This window comes from Diabrotica undecimpunctata, chromosome 7 (genome assembly GCF_040954645.1).
Source record: "Diabrotica undecimpunctata isolate CICGRU chromosome 7, icDiaUnde3, whole genome shotgun sequence".
In the NCBI taxonomy this organism is placed as follows: Eukaryota; Metazoa; Arthropoda; class Insecta; order Coleoptera; family Chrysomelidae; genus Diabrotica; species Diabrotica undecimpunctata.
In genome coordinates, this window is record NC_092809.1 from 88,149,665 (window position 1) to 88,167,808 (window position 18,144).

The following is an 18,144-nucleotide window of genomic DNA, read 5'->3' on the forward strand; positions in this document are numbered from 1 at the left end:
ACTTTAGAGGGATTTTCCTTTTTAACACGATATACAAAATTTTGTCCCTGATTCCTAACGAACGATTTACTGACATTATAATAGGATCATACCAAAGAGGCTTTTTGAAAAATAGATCTGCTATTGATCACATATCATCCATCAGACAAATATTAGAAAAAACGACAGAGTACGACATAGACTGCTATTACATCTTCGTAGATTTTAAGGCAGCGTTTGATACTGCTGACATACTCCAATTATATTCGGCTATGCTCGAATTTGGAATATAAAAAGGATTGGTAGAAATAATTCAAACGACAATGAGAAAAGTTAAATGTAAATACGAGTACAAGAAGATCTTTCAGAACCATTTAAAACTAACAGAGAACTGCGCCAGGAACATGCGCTATCATGCGCTGTTTCGATTTGAGATTCGGGAATAAACTTAACGTAACGGATACGATATATACCCGTAGTATAGAAATATTGGCATATGTTGATGATATCGTGATCATTGGAAGAACCCGAAACGAAGTAGTTAAATAAAAACTCATCAAAATAAACCGCCTAAGATGGGTGGATAACGTTATGCGGATAGATGAAAGTGATCCTTGCGGATAGAAGGAAAGAGGATTGGAGTAAGAGGATGGAAGAATGTTTTAAGGCAGGTCAGGGCTCACGAAGAGCTGTAGCGCCAACTAATGATGATGAAGAGATATCCAAAGGGTTTTTGATGAACAAAGGACTCAAACAAGTATGGTGTCTATCCCGGACTTTGTTTAAGATCTACTTGGAGCAAGCGCTAAAGATGTGCAAAAAGAAATGTAGTGGTATGGAATCTCTCTAAACGACACCACATTGTACACACTATGCCTTTCAAACAGATAAATATTCTTGGCTCGGAACTACGAAGATTTAGAATATATGGCACGAAAACTTATTCAGAAATATCAGAAATAGGGCTTAGACGTAAATATAAAAAAAACAAATGTGTATACAAGGAGAACAACAAAATTTAATTTTGGAAGAGCAACACCCACAAATAAATCACTGTGAAATATCTAGGCAGACACATAACCAATGGCGGCAATTTGAATGAAGAAATTAATTGCAGAAATAACCACTTAGTTTAGAAAAGACAAGCCATTCGGCAAATGAAAACATACTGTGGCATACGTTGTACGTTTTTAAAAGTTATTCGTGTATCTGATCTCCACACCATGTAAAATTTTAGAGCATAGAAACCCCAACGAGCGACCATGGCCCTCCAGTGGTCACAACTGATGATGATGTTGATTTGATACAATAAAAATAATCAAAAAACACCGTTTTTGCACTCTAAAAGTGTCATAAAAAATTATAACTAACAATTTGGAATTGGACGCACTTGGAGGTTACTCCAGTTATTGCCCCTCATAACGCTCTATTGGTTTCAAAAATGCACTAATTAATACTCAAAATTATTCATTTTTGTCTTTACAGCTTATACAGCTACAGACTATAAATCATTTTCTCTGTTTAAACTATCGAGAAGAAATACTGCCCTACTAAATAATTACTGAAAATTCCAGGTCAAACGTTTACTCTGATCTTCTTTAGGTACCGTCTCCTCTAAGGAGGTTGGTAATCATCACAGCTATTTTCACTTTTGAGATTGCAGCTCTGAACAAGTCGACGGAAATGCAATTATACTAATTTCTCAGATTGTTGACCCAGGAGATGCGTCTTCTTCCAATACTTCGTTTTCCCTGTATTTTTCCCTGTATTATGGTTTATAGCATCACATATTTATCCCCTCTCATAACGTGGCCAAGATATTACTTTGATGGTGACGCATTTTTTTACCATTAGCATTTAGATCGGTCCAGACATAAGTATTTTGATGATAAGTAATTCTATTTCTTGGAAAAATTGCTTAATCGTTGAATAAAATATCAAGTTTACGTCCCGGCTATTTTCTTTTAAAAGGCAAGCAAAAAATCCTATACGTTTAGGATGATCTTGTGGAAATAACTCTTGAACTACTGATATGCATCAGTTCACGAATAGTCGCAACCAGACCAGGGATGGCAAAAAAAGTTGATATATCAAAGAATGAATATATATTATATAGATTTTCGCGGTCAAATAAATGAAAATCACTAAGTTCTCGGGAAGAACCGCGTTGAGAATTTAAAGCTCGACGTTTCGGCACCCATTTTGGAGCCATTTTCGTGACGTACCAGAACACGATTCTGGTACGTCACGAGTGAGGGGAGTAGGCAGATTGAGACCCCGAACTCGAACGGAACCGTATCCATCTTGAAAATGGCTTTAAAATGGGTGCCGAAACTTCAAACTTTAAATTCTCAACGCAGTTCTTCCCAAGAACTTAGTGATTTTCATATATATATATATATATATATATATATATATATATATATATATATATATATATATATATATATATATATATATATATATATATATATATATATATATATATATATATATATATAATATATATACTGAAAAAGCGATAAACGCTTGTCATCAACGCTGATCAAATAGAATACAAAACTCAAATATTTGGGTGTGCAGCGGAAGATAGGACAAAGAAGTACTCTTTTTAGTTAACCAAGCTTTCGCAAATCTTTATTTGCATCATCAGGGTGCTACAATAAACAAAATTAGTACAAAATACAGAAAAGAATTATTTTGCATCTTACACTAATTGAGGTTAGTTGTCGTGATGTTTATTAAATGAAATGTGCAACTCATTTGATCCCTACAAATGATGGCGAAAACTATCCAAAATTGTTTTTAAAAAAACGTTCTTTAACAAATACATATTTAAAACACTTTAAAACACATATACAAGAACACTCAAATAAAATTATGTTAAAATAATTACAGAACATGTCATAATATAAAATTTAGGTTATAAACATTCTTATCAGAAACAAAAGAATTGGTTGTGAATTCGTTACTGCCAACTTAAAACGATAGAACGTTAGATCTTAATGATAACAATGTAAAGGTAATAGTATACCTGATAGACGCTGAACTTCTTGAAACAGAAAAGGTAAAAAGACTTATATTAGAACAAGTAGGAGAGGTACTGTATATCTCATATATAATAAAACTTATATTGTTGATGATGAATTGTCTGTGTTAGTAGATTCGTGTTTATCCAAAGTTAACAATAATGAATATAGGTTGCTTAAATTATTGGTATCTGTCTTTTTGTTAATAGTTTCTTTTTCTTGAAAAATGAAAGCCATCTCGAGAAACAATCTTTTTAAATAATTGCTCTCCGTGGATAGGATTTTTACATTTGGAAAATCGAAAGAGTGCCCTGTTGTGTTAGCATGTGTGGCTAGAGAACATCTATCAGGGTGTAACCTAATGTCACTCTTGTGAAGAGTCAAGCGGCTAGAAACTTTTTGGGAGGTGTGACCTATATATTGTATATGTGTTTTAAAGTGTTTTAAATATGTATTTGTTAAAGAACGTTTTTTTAAAAACAATTTTGGATAGTTTTCGCCATCATTTGTAGGGATCAAATGAGTTGCACATTTCATTTAATAAACATCACGACAACTAACCTCAATTAGTGTAAGATGCAAAATAATTCTTTTCTGTATTTTGTACTAATTTTGTTTATTGTAGCACCCTGATGATGCAAATAAAGATTTGCGAAAGCTTGGTTAACTAAAAAGAGTACTTCTTTGTCCTATCTTCCGCTGCACACCCAAATATTTGAGTTTTGTATTGTATATATATATATATATATATATATATATATATATATATATATATATATATATATATATTTATATATATATATATATATATATATATATATATATATATATATATATATTTGCGAGACGAAATGCAGTAGACTCCCTCTATAACGAGAACTGAAATGACAGACTAATTACCTCGTTATAAGCCGATCTCGTTATATCAGACAATCATAATACTGTGCATACTGTGATATGAATCTGTAGTTTTCTAAACCATTAACTTCCTATAGTGAAGCCATTCGGAGCAACATAAGATGCTAATAAATATTGTTTGAATGGCGTTTTTGAAAAAAAGTTATTTAATTTTATTGTCAATGAAATATTATTAAAACATAAAAGAGTTGTTTACTTTTATTATCAATGATATACGTTAAAACAAAAAAGCTGTACTTACATTTTTTTCCAACTACATAATGTATAAATCGTATTTTCAAGGATAACATAAACTATTGCTTCTGCAATTTTAAGAACTCTGTTATTTTTAACTGCTTTAAATAGTCCAGTATCATTCTATCATATACAGTATTCTTCCTCTATAACGAACACGGTTATTACAAGGTTTCGCTTATAACGAGATACATTAGATGTCCCGTGAAATTTCTATTGAACTATAACCGTCTATAGCAAATTTGGTTATAACGAGAGAAAATAAGATCCAAAAACGTGTTTTTTTACGTTTTTAGTCCGGTCGTGGCTATAAATAAATACCTTTTCAAACAGCCCATCAATAAACTTAACTGCAGCCCGCAATAAACTTCTTTACAATGAATAAATACAACTGTTTCACATCTTTAGAAAATACATATATATATATATATATATATATATATATATATATATATATATATTGTTATGATTGTTTATTTTGAGTTCAAACTTAGTTTATTGAGCCAATAAAAAAATTATAACTTATCTGTTATCAAAAAATAATCCTTATATTACCTGTGTTCGATGGATTCAAAAGATTTTCTAGTTGTCTTTTATCGGGAGGAGAAGAAAGGATAATAATACAAATATACTATATTACAAAGATTTACGTTTCTTTATTTTATATGAACGAATAAAACAATTATTAAATTCTGTCGTTATGTTATCAATCAGCATACAAGAAAATAAATCAAATTATTATGATATAAATATAGATAATAATATAGATAATAATAGATATAGATAATAATAAAATATAAAGCTACATACATTTATATTACGTGAAAAACCAATTTTACTTAAAATTTTCTTTACTTGAAAAAAAGAAACCACAAAACTTTAAACTTTTGATTAGCCTAACAAAACCTCAGTTCTTAAATTTTAATGCTAATGACCATGATCTCGAAACGATCCTTCACAGATATAAAATTCAATTGTACAAACACTTACAGTTTATTTTCTTCTTGAGTTGTATGTTGGAACATACCCAGAAAAGTCCAGTCTCCTCAAAGATGTGATCTCCCCTTTTTGGCACCTCGGCTCCTTCTTTACGTCTCTGCAAACCTCCTGCAGACTACACAAAAAACACCTGATTCACTTCTCCAAACTCCGCTACTTATTTATGACACCAGGACCTCCTTTTGTCAACTTGATGCCGTAAGAATACTTTCACATATACTTTATAAAAATGCCCACGGTAGATACAAGGACCTCTTTTAATCTACTTGTTATCTCCTTCTTCAAACTATTCACTTCTTTTCGTTACGCCGGTATCCAAACTCACGAACCACACCCTATCTTGAGACACACGACTGTTTCCTTTCGATGACCAAAATATCACTGACTTCTCCTGTCTCATCATCGACTCCCAAATTCCCATTTAAAAACGACCGTCCAATCAAAAAGCTTAAATTGTGTTTACTATGATATTGGAAAAGCCTAATTTCGGTTTCAGAGAAAACTAAATAGCTTACTTTAAAATTGGTTTTTTTCAATACATCATTTATACATATTTCAAAAGATTAGAATATGGTCATTTAATACTCGACTCTACAAACAATGAAAAGATTAACTTCAGGTAAAATGTCTTCTAATTCTAAACAAAGGTTTTTTGATAATTTTGTTTGCAACGGAAAAAAGGTCGTTTGCCAAACAAATTTCTATTCTTATCTACACTAAATCTTATCTTAAATTACTATATACAATTTGTCTATATTGATATCTTGAAATTTTATTTCGATGGTTATTTTTATTTATTTTTCTTTGGTTGGGAAAGAAGAAACATAACAAATCCCCGCCTTTGCATACGATAAAAATTACTGAATTATTTAGGGATTTTTCTCTATGCAAAAACAATAAAGAATAGTCTTCCTACATTTTTTTAATTTCTTCTTTCACCTGTTGTCGATATTTATATGTGATCGGGTACGTCTTCGATTGAAAGTTTCCCAAGTTTTTAACCTCAAAAGAATGTTGGTGCTTTTTTGCCACTCTATTTTCCTCATTTATAAAAGTTTCATGTTCTTTTAACATCAGACTCACCTCATTTTCTTTTTCTTCTCCACATATCAATTTTCTTTCTTTTTCCTCAGATTCTTGACACATATTTATCGCACATTTTTCCTCCTCTTTTTCATCAATCTCTTCCTTAAATACCACTGTTTCAATCATATCCTTTTCCTTTTCCTTTGTTGACACTATTTCTTTTTCTTCTTCGGGGCTTATCCCTTCTTTTGAGGAATCTCCGGTAGTGACTTCCTTTATCCTTTTCTTAAGTTTTCTTCCTTTTCTTCTTTGTCCTCGCTTCGTTGCCAAATTCATTTCCACTGTTTGTTCTTTTTCCGAATTATCAATTTTCTTTTTCCCACGTGCATTTTCCTGCCTGTCCTGTTCTTCTTCTTTTCCCTCTGTGATTTTCATCGTGTTATTTTTGAAATCTATCACCACATGTTTTTCTGCCAATTCATCCACTCCTACGATCATATCATGCGACATGTTTGGCATCACAACACATTGTAGTGCATAAAATTTCTTATCCAATCGTACTTTCACTCGTATTCCCTCATTTATCGTTGCCAATGTCCGTTTATTTGCACCCAACAAATTTACCCGTGGTATTTTGTAGATTAAATTCGTTAAATTAACTTCCTCTATTAGTTTTCTGTTGATCAGTGTCATTTCCGATCCAGTATCAATCATAATTTTAATCGGTGTCTCGTTGATAAAACCATCTACAAATTTCAGATTTGCTCCACTTATTTTGTCCTTATTTTCTGCCAATTTAATAAATTCCTTCGGGTGACAAAAAATTCCTGTTTGTTTCTTTGTCTTTAGTGAGCGCCTTCGTGAAAAAGACGCTTGCTGTTCTTGTTCGCTTCTATTTCTGTCGCTTTGTCTCTCATCCTCATATTCCTCTATGTGTGTGTTGTTGACCGCTCTTCTATTTTCTCTTGGTCTCTCGGACCCGTATCGGTTTCCGCGATTTTCCGGTTCATTCGTTCTATTATTATTTCGGTTTTCCTGATATGTGCGAGTGTTGTTTCTATTCTGGTTCTCTCGATATCTGTTTTCGTTCCATTGCCGATTTCTTTGTTCATAATTTACTCTTCCGTTGTCTCTACTTTCGTTTTCCCTCCTCGGGACAAATTCTCTTCTTGTGTATTCTCTCCTAAAGTTTTGTCCTCTATCTCTATAGTCTTGATTTTCTCGTTGTCTATAATTTTCTTGCGTTCTCCTCATTTTTCTTTCTCCTAATTTTGCTTCTCGTGTTTGTAAGAATTGACATAAACTGTCAATATCTTTGTAGTTTTGTAGAGTTATGTGATCTTCTAACGTATCTTCAAAATGTCTGGCTATTAGTTCCACTAGCTGTTCGGACGAATAGTTGTAATGTAAATGTCTTGCATTGTTGTATAGTTGTAGGGCATATGTTTTTTCTGATATACCCATACTATCCTGGTATCTCCCATTTTGTAATTCCTTGTTTATCTCTATCTGTTGTATTTTCCCCCAGAAATAATTCAGAAATTTTTGTTCAAATGTTTGCCAATTTTGTAATTCTTCTTCTTTGCTATCAAACCATAAACTTGCCTCATCTTTAAGATGGTTCCTTATCGTTTCCTTTGCTGTTTCGAAATTACCGATATGTCGTACTTTCTTTTTTAAATTGTTAATGAAAATTACTGGGTGTAATTTTTTTACGTCCCCGCCAAACTGTATTTTTATGTCACCCGGACTTTGGATGAGTATTTCTCTCCTGTCTCCCATCTCTCGTTGTTTTCTGATATCCTCAATTTGTTTTTCTATTTCTTTCTTGTCTTCTTTCATTACATTTTCAAGTTTGCTTTCTAATTCCTCCAAATTATCTTTAATTCTCATTTCTTGTTCTTTCATATCATTTTTAATTTCATTAATCTCTTCTATTTGTTGTATCAGTTCTTTCTTTATCCCCTCAACACATCCTCTAATTTCCTGTTCATAGTTTTCCAGACGCTGCTCTATATTGCTCATTGTTTGTTTTGTTTCCCGTTGGTTTTCTTCCATTTTTAGTGATGTTTCTTGTTGATTTCTATCCATTTTATCCATTTTCTTTGATGTTTCATTCATTGTTTGTGTCTGTATTTGCATCATTGCTAATAATTTTTCCAGCATCCCTGTTTCTTTTCTTTCCTCCATTATTGTCGCATTTCCTTCATTATCCGATCCTTCATCAATAATTGTTTCTTCTATCTTATCCTCTTTCCTTTCTTGCATTTTGCTTTGACTCCTTGTGGTCGACATGTTCGTTAGATTATTTATCCCCGCCAAATGTGAAGCTTTGAAATTTGTGCAATAATATCCCCGCCAAATATGAAATTCGAGTAATGTTGCAAAGACGAAAACTTTTCCTCTTATCCCAAATGCAATAAATTCCAATAAATGCAATAAAATTTTAAAACTTTTGTCAGTTGTAAAAATCAATCAAATATCATAAATTATATCATGTAAAAATTTGTACCTAGAGAAATTTGAAATGTAATGTCATAAAAGCAAATATTATAAACTTTAACCATCGGCAAATAAATTTTCAATCAATCTGCTTTCTTTCTCTATCCGTTTAAATTTTAACTAGAAATACTTTCTACGCCTTACACGTTGGGGGCCATTTGTTATGATTGTTTATTTTGAGTTCAAACTTAGTTTATTGAGCCAATAAAAAAATTATAACTTATCTGTTATCAAAAGTAAAATAATCCTTATATTACCTGTGTTCGATGGATTCAAAAGATTTTCTAGTTGTCTTTTATCGGAGAGAAGAAAGGATAATAATACAAATATATTATATTACAAAGATTTACGTTTCTTTATTTTATATGAACGAATAAAACAATTATTAAATTCTGTCGTTATCTTATCAATCAGCATACAAGAAAATAAATCAAATTATTATGATAATAAGATTATAAAGCTACATACATTTATATTACGTGAAAAACCAATTTTACTTAAAATTTTCTTTACTTGAAAAAAAGAAACCACAAAACTTTAAACTTTTGATTAGCCTAACAAAACCTCAGTTCTTAAATTTGAATGCTAATGACCATGATCTCGAAACGATCCTTCACAGATATAAAATTCAATTGTACAAACACTTACAGTTTATTTTCTTCTTGAGTTGTATGTTGGAACATACCCAGAAAAGTCCAGTCTCCTCAAAGATGTGATCTCCCCTTTTTGGCACCTCGGCTCCTTCTTTACGTCTCTGCAAACCTCCTGCAGACTACACAAAAAACACCTGATTCACTTCTCCAAACTCCGCTACTTATTTATGACACCAGGACCTCCTTTTGTCAACTTGATGCCGTAAGAATACTTTCACATATACTTTATAAAAATGCCCACGGTAGATACAAGGACCTCTTTTAATCTACTTGTTATCTCCTTCTTCAAACTATTCACTTCTTTTCGTTACGCCGGTATCCAAACTCACGAACCACACCCTATCTTGAGACACACGACTGTTTCCTTTCGATGACCAAAATATGACTGACTTCTCCTGTCTCATCATCGACTCCCAAATTCCCATTTAAAAACGACCGTCCAATCAAAAAGCTTAAATTGTGTTTACTATGATATTGGAAAAGCCTAATTTCGGTTTCAGAGAAAACTAAATAGCTTACTTTAAAATTGGTTTTTTTCAATACATTATTTATACATATTTCAAAAGATTAGAATATGGTCATTTAATACTCGACTCTACAAACAATGAAAAGATTAACTTCAGGTAAAATGTCTTCTAATTCTAAACAAAGGTTTTTTGATAATTTTGTTTGCAACGGAAAAAAGGTCGTTTGCCAAACAAATTTCTATTCTTATCTACACTAAATATTATCTTAAATTACTATATACAATTTGTCTATATTGATATCTTGAAATTTTATTTCGATGGATATTTTTATTTATTTTTCTTTGGTTGGGAAAGAAGAAACATAACAATATATATATATATATATATATATATATATATATATATATATATATATATATATATATATATATTTTTAAGGAATATGACCGTTTAATTTAATATAAAAAATGTGCACTCGTAAGTGAAAGGGATATTTTCGGTCAATTTGGATTGATAAAATTGACCGAAAATATCCCTTTCACTTACGAGTGCACATTTTTTATATATATATATATATATATATATATATATATATATATATTGTTATGATGTATTTGTTTGTTTGAATGATGAGCAATGAGTATTTTTAATAATATAATATATAGGGTTTTTATCGCGGTTCTCAAAGAATTAGTTTGTAAGTACTTTTTTAAATTATCTTTATTATAACTACTATGAAACACACATATATATCTAACCTAGCCAATGTAAATTTAAAATAAACTATCTTTAAATTGAAATTCCTATGAAACTAATTAAATTCTATAGACAATGTTAAATTTAAACAAACTATCTTCAAAATTGAAATTGTTATGACACTAACTAAATTATATTAACAAAATTTTGTACCTTTCTTTCACTGAATGCCTAAATGAACTGTTTTCCACTATATATATTCTAATCACCACTGAATGTCTTCGTACTTCGGTTATCCTTGTTTTTGTGAAATTACTTTTTCCAATTATCAGCTTCTACCAATTTAAGATATATTTTTCTTCACCAGCATTTATAAACCACCAAGCAAAACAGCATTTATATTTATTCTTCTTTTCAATATACCAATATCCAATTATTATAAGTTGATTTATACTAATCTCCAGTCATAATATAATTTTAATTTCTTCCAATATTCTTCTAATATACTTTTTTAATTTTCTTACTAAAACTCTTCTGACTGCCTTACTAAAAACTGTCTGACTTCTTGAAAATTCTGAACAATTGACTTCACTAACTAAATGAGTCTATCTTCTACTAACTTTCATAATAAACTGGCCATCTTGAATCCAAATCACTGGTATTTATATCTTTTCGGATGTTCCAGAACCATCTGGTAAGAAATCATGTTCTATTTAGTTCTATTTCTTCTATATGGATGTTCTCGAAAAAAAGTATCTGTTCGATCCACCGACATAATCATTATTCCAGAATGTTCCAACATAAACAAAGGTCAAATTCTGCATTCTGGAGAATTCGTTAATGTTCTATTGATAATTTTGTTGACATTTAGGCTTTTCAGATCAGAATAAACATTTAAATCATTAAATATATATAAATTAAACATTTTAAACTAACATTATTATTATAACCCCACTTTATATTCCTAAAATGTCACTTGGAGAGTATGTATAGTGCGTTGTCTAGTCACATGGCTCACTTAAATATATCTACAAAATCATAACTACTAAAATACAACTTTTTACAATTATTATATGCTAATTTCTTAAAATTGCCCTCACATAAATATATTTTTATAAAATTCTCTAGTATATAACTTATTAAAATAACCAAATACTTTTAATATCTAATATTATGTAGTATATAACTTATAAATTATTTTCTATAAACCCCAATCGTATCAATACCCCAAAATAATATTTAAAATAAATAATTTACTTATTATTTTTTTAAATATTAATTTTCTCATACCTTATTAAATTTAATAAATTAATAATTCAATTTTTTTTTATTTAAAATGTGTTCTATTAAATACATCCCTGTTCGCTGTCTATGTCAAACTGTCATGTCAAATAAAGCAATGGAGGCTATTATATGAGAAAATAAACATAATCATATATTATTGTGTTATGTTTATTTATAGACAAAACCTATGAATTATTTCATAGGTTTTGCATTCAACAGGCTTTCATCTATATGAATTGGTAAGTTTAACACTTTATTATATTAGAAAGACATTTTTAGCAAATTATTTATAAAATCTATTTAGTATCTAACCCCAAATTATGATTTTTAGGGTACAAAATAATTTCCATATGTACAAGACAACAAGTATGATGTCAAATTGATTCAAAATAATGAAATCTACCATCTATTTAACAAATCAAGTCTATTGAATAAAATGGATATATCAGTAAGCTGTTAGTGTTTTTATAATTAGTGTTAAGTTTATAATATATTACTTCTTTTTGAAAAAATGTACATTTTTCTTGATTTATTTTTTAGTCCAACTTTATCTAATCTGTTTATTATAATTTTTAGGTGTTTCTCATGATCTTCAGCCGTTTTAGAAAAAATTAATATATCACCAATGTAGTGAATTACAAAATGTTCATATTGATCCAAAATATCATGAAGACATCTACATAGAACACTGCAAGATGATTGAAGTCCAAATGGTACTACTTTGAATTGACATACTACTCCATCTATCTGAAATCCTGTATACTGTCTACTTTTTCTTTCTAGAGGTATTAACCAAAAACTATGCTGTAAATCGATTTTAGTGAAAAATGACATTCCTGTAATTCTTCCTAGTATTCCATCTTCTAACATATTATTAATTGTTTTGTTTACTTCTTCTTTGTATTTATATGGTATTTGGTATGATTTTGTTTTAAAATCTTTTTCTTCTTTAACCTTTATACTATGGACATAATTTTGTGCAATTCTATTTTCTTTACTGACAAGTCCCTTGTGTTGCTGCAATATGGAAATGACCATTGATTTATATTCTTCAGGGCAATTTAAAACTTTCATCATATCTTCTTCTTTACAAATAAAATTATTCTTCATTATGTACTCACTATTCCTTGCTTCCAATTTTACGCACTCCACCTCGTAGGCATCCATCTGCTTAAAATTTCCATTCCTTAAATATTCACTACAATAATTATTCTTTACATTCTTTTGGGACATATCCCTATCATCAAAATACATTTCTTCTTCATAAACATCATTATTTTCTTTTAATAATATCCTATCAACTCTTATTCCTTCTTCTACCTCATCTTTCTGCATAAATTTAATTATTTGCCCTTCCAAAGTTACCATTTTTTCTTCAAAATCTATCTTTACTTTCTTCTTTTCCAATTTATCATTTCCCATTAATATATCAACACATAAATCCTTGACAATAAATCCTTGCATATTAATTTCTTTATTAAGAATATTAATTTTAAAATTGGCTAGTTTATCAATTTCACCCAATTTCTTAATATTTGCACCAACAATTTTAATTTTTGGAATCTTTATTATATCTGATAGTTTTAATGTATTAAAAATAAAATTCTCCGAGACTAAAGTACTTTCTGAACCAGTATCTATCATAATTTTAATCATTTTATTTTTGGCCAAAGCATTTATATAAATTAAATTAATAGATTCAATAATTTTATCTTCATCTAGAGAAATAAATTCAGAAGGTTTTTCATAATAGCAATGGCCTAACTTGTAATTCAGAAAGTTTACTGCACAAAATTTTGATTATTGGAATTGTCAGATTGTATCTGACCACTTGGATCTGATGTCCTATGTCTTTCCCTACTATGACTTCTACTCATATTTTCCTGCCTTGTACTACTTCGTTCCCTGTCTTCGCAGCTTCTATTCCTTCGAACACAATTTACCTGTCTGTTATAGTTAGGTCGCTCTGTATTTCTTCTATTGTTAAAATCTTGTTTATTATTATTAGTACTGTTATTAAAATGTTATGTTATTAAATGTCTATTATAACTAGGATTGTTATTATAATTCTGTCTATTTTGATTACTGTTATTATTATTAAAATTTTGTAAACTATCACCATATCTAGTATTATTGTTATATGATTGTCTATATTGTTGATTATCATTTCTATTATATTGAAAGTTATTATTGTTTTTTCTGTTGTTATTATTACTTGTCATATTGCGTCTTTGTATTCTTTGAATAAAATTAATAAAACTATCTATTGTTTGAATATTTTGTAGTTACTGTTTGCACCACATCAGCATCAAAATGTCTAGATACATTAAAGACTGTTTCATCCTCTCTAAGTGGTGGTTCTAAATATTTTGCAACTGTTATCAGTTTCAATGCATAATCTACCATATTTGATTTTAAATTGTGATTATACTTTCCAAAATATAGAATTTCTCTAAACTTGGCTTGCTCTAATTCACCCCAATAATAATTTAAAAATTTATTTTCAAATGTTTGAAAATTATCTAAATCATTTTCAATACTAGCAAACCAAGTTGCTGCATTGTCATTTAATGTCACTCTAATATAATCTTTAATATCATTAATATTATTCACAAATCTTAATTTATGTTTTAAACTATTTATGTATAGGGGAAGAGGGGGCACAGTGTTACATAAATGTTTTTATTTGATGTCATTTTGACAGGATTTCATTAAAAATAAAATTTTTAATATTTTAGAACTCGTTTGGATTTGACGCATACTATTATATAATCAACTATAGGAAAAACTTACATGACTAGTCGGTAAAAACGATTTTGTAGAGAAAATACAATTGTAACATTGTGCCCCACTAGTGGGGAACAGTGTTATATACTATGGGGTACACTGTTACACAAGGAATACTGAAGTGATTAATGAGAATTTTATATTAAATACCATTTATTTGTCGTAACTCTACATACAAATAATATAAAATTTATTTTAATACATTATAATAATTTTGAAAATCTACGGGAAACACCAGCATTTCACTTCTGCGTGCTGTCTGGCCTGAAGGTTTGGGAGTTGGTAATTTTAAAACAACTTGGGAGACATTAAATACGTAGTTTTCATTCGAGGAAATAAATGTGAACTTGGGAAATAAACGACGGATATAGGTAACTTTCACTGTAGTTTCAGTTTTGCCAATAATATGTCCTATAGACAATATTTCTATGCCTTTTGAGATACCTTCTTTAATGAGAACATAATCGCCAACGTTTATTTCTTTATTATCGTCGTAATCCATTTGGGATATCTCTTCGTCATGACTTATAAACGATCCCATACTTGATTCACTATCAGCACAAGAGAAAGATTCTTCCGATTTCTCTGAGTCAGAAGAATCTTCCATATCTTGAAGTTTACGTGTATTTGATTGAAAAACGTTTCTTTTTACAACTTCTTTTCGCTTTCTGTCATTTTCATCTTTATTAGGCGACTCTTCGTCTTCTGACGCTGATGTCTGTTTCTGAATCCTTTTATGTAAGACAGACATTTTTGTTTTACCACATTTTTTTGACGTGTTTATTTCACCGCGTTTTCTAGTTGCGTTCTTCTCATGCCTTACTTTTAGATCAGCAATTAGTGCGTCTTTAATAGGTGTATTTGTTAATATTTGACTTTTACGTTTTCGGTTCTTTCCTCTTCCTTCTTTTCTATCTTCTGCTCGAGGAAAAGGGCGAACTTGTTCTGGAGAGACTAGCGATGACAACCATGATGAAGTTGACGGAACTTCTGAGGATATTGCCGAACATGAAGGCAGCTGAAATGATGCAGTTGCCACAGGCATTATCTCAGGTATTTGATGTGTTTTTATCTCAGCAGTTTCATTATTGACTAGCTGTGGTGCTATATCAGGCGTTTCAGTAACGACTTGTTTTATTGGTAACGTAGCTGTTTCATTTGTCATCTGCTCTACGGGAAACGGTCGGTCAGTTACTGCAGATGCTAGAAAATCGTCTTCAGAGAAGATCTGCCGATTCAATGGCCAAATTCCAGTTGACTTAAATCCACTAATAATGTTGTTTGGAATAAACGCAAGTGGATATGCTTTGCCCAAGAGTTCAGCTATTTCATAGATAGTTATTGTTTTGCCAGGATTAGTTATCATCCAATCATTGCAGGCTTTATTAAAGTGAGTTTTTAATGACTTATATAATGCTTTATCTAAAGGTTGAAGTTTTCCGCTTGTGTGTGGGGGTAAAGTTAAAAGTATAATTCCGTTAGACTTACAAAATTCCAATGAAGCAATTGTAATGTGCGACTCATGGTTATCCAAAATTAGTAGTATGGGAGATTCTGAAGATGATTTTGTAAAATGATGGAGATGTCTCAATATGTCGATGAAGACTTCTCCGTTGACCCAACCTGTTTTTACTGCTGCTCCTGCAGATCCAGGAGGTGCTCCCTTCAACATTCTGTCCTTAAAATGAACTCTGGGAAATACAAGGAAGGGCGGTACAGAATTACCTATTGCATTAATAAAACAGCATACCGTCACCAATACCCCTCTTTCACCTGAAGTTACTTGTCCAATTTGTTTTAAGCCTTTCGGACCTACTACATTTGGAGGGTTGTGAACAGTGGTAAGTGCTGTCTCATCCAAATTGTAGATATTTTCTGGACTTGGACCATTGCGAAATTTTTTAAAAGCACTTACCAAATTGTCAAAAAATTCGTTAATATTTGTTTTGTTGAAACTGGTTGCACGACTCAGACTAGTCGCCTCAGGTTTTCTTATGGATAGCTGGGAGTATCGTTTCATATAACCGTACAACCAGTCTACTCCAGCCTGTTTATTTTCGTTCCATGAATTTGGAAACTTAAGATTATTTTTCACAGCCAATTCATATGCAAACTGCATTACATTCTTTCTGGTTAAGCCATGGTGCATTTTACAAGCTATAATCAAATAATCTCTTAGTTGATCTTCTAGCTCTTTCGAGAAAACTTGATTTATTTCATAGTTTGGCGTAAATCTGAAATTTACTCGCTCTTCTTCAGACAAAGCTTTGTATTTATCAACATATCTTTTTAGAGTCATATGAATTATATTAGCTTGAATGGCTGCTGCCCTTACTGACCATCCGTTATTAACTACATTAAGAACGGCCGTTTTCATTGTATCATGGGTAAATGAGGCTATTTTTCTGATGGATTTTCTGTTACGAACCATTTTGATTCTGAAATAAAAATACAAAAGTAAATAAAACATCTTACTACTACCATATGCAATTTAGTACAAAATTAGTATTGTACATCATGCATATTTTCATTGTTTTTCTAGCAAAAAATGAAATATCACACTGTTCCCCACGCCTAAGTAGTGTAACACTGTACCCCTTCATAAGTTGTCTCTGTGCCCCGAACGACGTTTTTACATTCAAATAATATTTTTGCCGAGTCACGAATTTTTGGGGTTATGTTAGTCCTACGAGTGTGTAGCTACAAGACGCATTTATAGTAATATATATCAATACAATGTGTAATATTTATTTACTAAGAGTTAAAACAGTTTTTAATACGTATCATTTACTTACTTTGGTGGTACAAAAACAGAAAAACACTTATATTTTCACTCAAATGTACAGTGACGGTCTACAAACACACCTACTGTTAACAAATAACGGAAAGTAACTACGACGACGACGGTACGGTTTTAAGTTCAACTTTAAGAAGATGGCGGAGAATTTAACATTGTACCCCGTGTAACACTGTGCCCCCTCTTCCCCTACTCTAGGATGCAAATTTTTTATATTACCAGAGAATTTAATCCCAGTCTCATTTGTTAAATTTAAGTAGGGTCTCCCTATGTCTCTCATTTGTGAAATATCATCTATTCTCTGTTCCACATTTCTTATTTGATTACTATTTATTTGGATATTTTGTTGTATATCGTCTAATTTTTCTTCTGTGTTTCTCCTGTCTTCGTTAATTTTTACTTCTAAGTTACATTTCTGCAACTCTATTTTCTGTTCTATATCTATCTTATTATCTTGAATAATCCTCTTTACTTCTGTCCTCTCATTTTTTATCCTTTTCTTGTAGTCATGCTGTATATTTTTTATTTCATTTGCTACTTTCTTCTCTGCAGCTTCAAGTTTTTTATCCATTTGTTTTTCCATTTGTTTTACAATTTTATTATTATTATCTTCTATTTTCTTTTCTAATTTTCTATAATTCTCTTCCAATTTTTGTTCCATTTTTTTCATGTCTTCTTTGACTTCTTTTGAATTCTCTTCCATTTTTTTCGTATTCTCTTCTATTGTCTTGTTCATCTGCATCATTAATGACATCAAAGCTGCCATATTGACA

At 30.6% G+C, this 18,144-nt stretch overlaps 1 protein-coding gene across 14 annotated transcripts in view; it reads left to right on the forward strand.

Moving 5' to 3' along the window:
• The window catches only part of LOC140445556 (bone morphogenetic protein receptor type-2-like), an 872,505-nt gene that overhangs the window by 277,210 nt on the left and 577,151 nt on the right, over window positions 1–18,144 (forward strand). The window lies entirely within an intron of this gene.